Here is a 4,171-nt window from a genome sequence, read left to right as displayed (position 1 = left end):
ACCTACGCTTGACTTCACCAATCTTTTTCTCTTCACATATCTATAAAAGCTTTTACAGTCAGTTTTTATGTTCCCTGCAAGCTTACTCTCATATTCTATTTTCCCTTTTTTAATTAATCCCTTTGTCCTCCTTTGTTGAATCCTAAACTGCTCCCAATCCTCAGGTTTACTGCTTTTTCTGGCCAATTTATATGTCCTCTCCTTGGATCTTATGCTATCCCTAATTTCCCTTGTTAGCCATGGTTGAGTCACCTTTTTTGTTTTATTTTTATGCCAAACTGGGATGAACAAATTCTGTAGTTCATCCATGCGGTCTTTGAATGTTTGCCATTGCCTATCCACCGTCAACCCTTTGAGTGACATTCCCCAATCAATCCTACCCAACTCACGCCTCAGACCATCGTAGTTTCCTTTATTTAAATTCAGGACCCTAGTCTCTGAGTCAACTACTTCATTCTCCATCTTAATGAAGAATTCAATCATATTATGATCACTCCGACCCAAGGGGCCTCGTACAACAAGATTGCTAATTAATCCTTTCTCATTACATAAGACCTAGTCTAAGATGGCCTGATCTCTGGTTGGTTCCTCGACATATTGGTCCAGGAAACCATCCTGTAAACACTCCAGGAATTCCTCCTCCACAGTATTGTTACTAATTTGGTTAGCCCAATCTATATGGGCATTGATGCACTTCAGCACAGTGGGTGCACTGCCCACTATCATATTATTGGCCACAATATGTCTTTGACCAGTTGCCTTGCCTGAATGACAGATCCATTGTCCCAATGGCTCCTGACATTTAATCATCTCTATGGGTACATAAGAATATAAGAAATAGGAGCAGGAGTCGACCATTTGGCCCTTCGAGCCTGCTCCGTCATTCAACAAGATCATGGCTGATCTTCTACCTCAACTCCACCTTCCTGCAGTATCCCCATATCCCTTAATTCCTTTAGTTCCCAAAAATTTATCGACCTCTGTCTTGAATATGCTCAGCAACTGAGCATCCAGAGCTCCCTGGGGTAGAGAATTCCAAAGATTCACAACCCTCCGAGTGAAGAAATTTCTCCTCATCTCAGTCCTAAATGGCTAACCCCTTATTCTGAGACTGTGACCCCATGTTCTAGATTCCCCAGCTAGGGGAAACATGTTCTCAACATTAATCCTGTCAAGCCCCTTAAGAATTCTGTATGTTTCAATGAGATCACCTCTCATTCTTCTAAACTCTAAGGAATATAGGCCTAGTCTACTCAATCTCTCCTCATAGGGCAATCCCCCCATCCCAGGAACCAGTCTAGTGAACCTTCGTTGCACTCCCTCTAAGGCAAGTATGTCTTTCCTTAGGTAAGGAGCGCAGAACTGTACACAGTACTCCAGGTGTGGCCATAACAATGCCCTGTATAATTGTAGTAAGACTTCTTTACTCTTATACTCTAATCCCTTTGTAACAAAAGCTAACATACCATTTGCTTTTCTGGGTGTCGCTGGTAATGCCAGCATTTATTGCCCATCCCTAGTTGCCCTTGAGAAGGTGGTGGCATAGTGGTTAGCACTGTTGCCTCACAGCGCCAGAGACCCGGGTTCGAATCCGGCCTCGGGTGACTGTCTGTGTGGAGTTTGCAAATTCTCCCCGTGTTTGCATGGGTTTCCTCCGGGTGCCCCGGTTTCCTCCCACAGTCCAAAGATGTGCGGGTTAGGTTGATTGGCTATGATAAATTGACCCTTAGTGTTAGGGGGATTAAATACGTGGGGTTACGGGGATAGGGTGGGATATGTGTTGGTGTAGGGGTTATGGGGATCGGGTGGGATATGTGTCGGTGCAGGCTCGATGGGCCGAAACGGCCTCTATCTGCACTGTGGGGTTTCTGTGATTCTGTGAACTGCTGCAGTCTGTGTGATGAAGGTACTCCCACAGTGCTGTTAGGGAGGGAGTTCCAGGATTTTGACTCAGAGACGATGAAGGATCAGCAATATACTTCTAAGTCAGGATGGTGTGTGACTTGGAGGGAAACTTGGAGGTGGTGGTGTTCCCATGCGCCTGCTGCCCTTGCCCTTCTAGGTGGAAGAGGTCGCGGGTTTGGGAGGTGCTGCCGAAGAAGCCTTAGCAAGTTGCTGCAGTGCATCTTGTAGCTGGTACACACTGCAGCCACGGTATGCCGGTGGTGGAAGGAGTGAATGTTTAAGGTGGTGGATGGGGTACCAATCAAGCGGACTGCTTTGTCCTGGATGCTGTTGAGCTTCTTGAGTGTTGTTGGAGCTGCACTCATCCAGGCAAGTGGAGCGTATTCCATCACACTCTTTACTTGTGCCTTGTAGATGGTGGAAAGGCTTTTGGGAGTCAGGAGTTGAGACACTCACCGTAGAATACCTAGCCTCTGACCTGCTCTTTTTGCCACAGTATTTATGTAGCTGGTCCAGTTAAGTTTCTGGTTAATGGTGACCCCCAAGATGTTGATAGTGGGGGATTCGGCTATAGTAATGCCTTTGAATGTCAAGGGGAGGTGGTTAGACTCTCGCTTGTTGGAGATAGTCATTGCCTGGCACTTCTGTGGCGCGAAAGTTACCTGCCACTTATCAGCCCAAGCCTGAATGTCATCCAGGTCTTGTTGCATGCGGGCATGGACTGCTTCATTATCTGAGGAGTTGTGAATGGTGCTGAACACTGTGCAGTCATCAGCGAACATCCCCATTTCTGACCTTATGTTGGAGGGAAGGTCATTGATGAAGCAGCTGAAGATGGTTGGGCCTAGGACACTGCCCTGAGGAACACCTGCAGCGATGTCCTGGGGCTGTGATGATTGACCTTCAACCACCACAACCATCTTCCTTTGTGCTAGGGTTGAAGAATTAGATGCAGAGCTTTGGGGTGCTTGAGGACCAACTTGAGGTGCTGCTGATTTTTGAGAAAATCGAGAATGTCATAAGTAGAGCGTATTGGCTTCTGTACTGATTCTCCAATCCCCAGTCCAGTCAAGTGAAGCTTGCAAAATTTACCCTTTAAAGTCAGCAGAGGGAGAGGATTTTCATTCTTTCAAACTAGACTGCATTCAAACCCAGGTCTTCCCTTCTTAGGCAATCCCTCGGAACCAAGGATGACTTGCTTCCACACTAAAAATGAGTTCTCAGGTGACTGATGAGTCCAATGCGGGATCTACCGTCTCTGTCACAGGTGGGGCAGATGGTGGTTGAAGGGGTGGGGTGCTTGGGTTGATGTGCGCTCCTTCCACTGTTTGCGCTTGCTCCCGGCGAAGAGACTCGAGGTGTTCAGCGCCTTCCCGGATGCTTCTCCACCACTTTGTGCGGTCTTGGGCCAGCGATTCCCAGGTGTCGGTGGGGATGTTGCATTTTTTCAAGGAGGCTTTGAGGGTGTCCTTGAAGCATTTCCTCTGCCCACCTGGGGCTCTCTTGCCGTGTCGGAGCTCCGAGTAGAGCGCTTGTTTTGGGAGTCTCGTATCGGGCATGTGGACGATGTGGCCCGTCCTTCGGAGCTGGTAGCAAAGTGAAAGGACAGCATGCTAACTCAATGCATTCACTTAATTCCCTTTAAATATATATATATATATATATCAGGCATTCTCATAGAGAATATTCAGGGTGATAGGCAGCTAACCTATTGCCCATGCAGAATATGAAGCTTTATTCACAATTCAATAAATTTGACAATTATCTCTTTATGCATATGCTGCATAAATATACAATAGAGGATGCCACTTCTTTCACAGCGGAATATGTTAACTAATTAGTAAATTACCTGCATAATTCATGAAACAAAGCTGCTGCATGAACTGTTTTCCATATCCCACCCACTGTTCCATTTGAGTGTCTTTGTGGTGTTTCTAAAGTTGCACTGTAGGAAAGGCTCATTGTAATTAGACACTTGCTTCTACAGAGCAGGAAGCTGTACAGTGACATTTGTGCAGAGTTTGGTTGTTATTGATGGGTGCCGTCAGCCAAGTGTTGTGTGGCACAGATCAGAAGTCTGCACACACGGGGAGAAAGGAGGAGTAAGTGGGTCTGCTGGCTTCTGCTCGTGGCTTCGTTGTTGCAGTAAAACGCAACACTGGTTTGGATTGTTATTCAGCTCTAAACAGCCGCAGCAGGAATGGGTTATGGTGAAGCAACAAACGTGGAAAACGAAGAGGTGTTCTTGTCCAATTCTTTGTTGTCT

Source organism: Somniosus microcephalus, chromosome 8, assembly GCF_052327205.1.
Source record: "Somniosus microcephalus isolate GS21.2 chromosome 8, FLI_Smic_1.0, whole genome shotgun sequence".
In the NCBI taxonomy this organism is placed as follows: domain Eukaryota; kingdom Metazoa; phylum Chordata; class Chondrichthyes; order Squaliformes; family Somniosidae; genus Somniosus; species Somniosus microcephalus.
The sequence above is the reverse complement of the archived record's forward strand: the minus strand, read 5'-3'. Positions refer to the sequence as shown.